Raw genomic sequence first — 739 nt, 5'->3', positions numbered from 1 at the left:
AGATTGCCAGGCCTGTCATTCGAGGAGCCTCTGGGTGGGTTCGAACTGCCAACCTTTTGGCTAGTATTTGAGCACTTAACTGTTTGTGCCACACAGGGCCTCCTATTTCACAGAGAAGGGAATTAAATTGGGATTTAGGACTACTCACGTGGACCATCCCAGGCTGACGGGCTCAGCAGTGTTCTGCAAGATGCAGAGAGGAGGGAGCAGATCTCCGTGAGTTGCTCATTCCTTACCCATATCAGAGGGACCCCAGAGGCTCCAGAGTTGTTCAGAGTTCCTAGGTATTAATGTTAAAGAGAAAATGGACAGAGTTACCAGAAAGAGAAATAGGCTGGCAGCTCATTCAGGGCCTCCTGGGAGATAGTGTTTTGGAAGGGCTTGCCCAGATAGGGGTCAGTTTTTTAGCTTTATGGTTTCGGAAACAGGAATTTGTCTGTTTATTCTGAGGTTCAGGCTTAGGGAACTGACTCAGACTAACCAAACTCATGTGAGACTGAGCTATAAGTGGAAATGCCCAGTTACTTATTATAATGAGAAAATATAATGATCAGGGTGGAGTGGGGTAAGAGTGTGAATGTGCAGATATTAAATTGGCTGGTTGACACCTTCTCTCTTCATAGGTAAAGCCAAAAGTTATAATTTAAAAAAGTTGTTAAGTACAAGCTTATAAAAAGAACACATTATCCTCTGGCGAGTACCGCAAACACGCCGGAAAATTCTTGCTCTTTGGCCTCTA

The sequence above is a fragment of the Trichechus manatus genome, unplaced genomic scaffold (assembly GCF_000243295.1).
Source record: "Trichechus manatus latirostris isolate Lorelei unplaced genomic scaffold, TriManLat1.0 scaffold00010, whole genome shotgun sequence".
Lineage (NCBI taxonomy): Eukaryota > Metazoa > Chordata > Mammalia > Sirenia > Trichechidae > Trichechus > Trichechus manatus.
Note: the sequence above shows the minus strand (reverse complement) of the source record.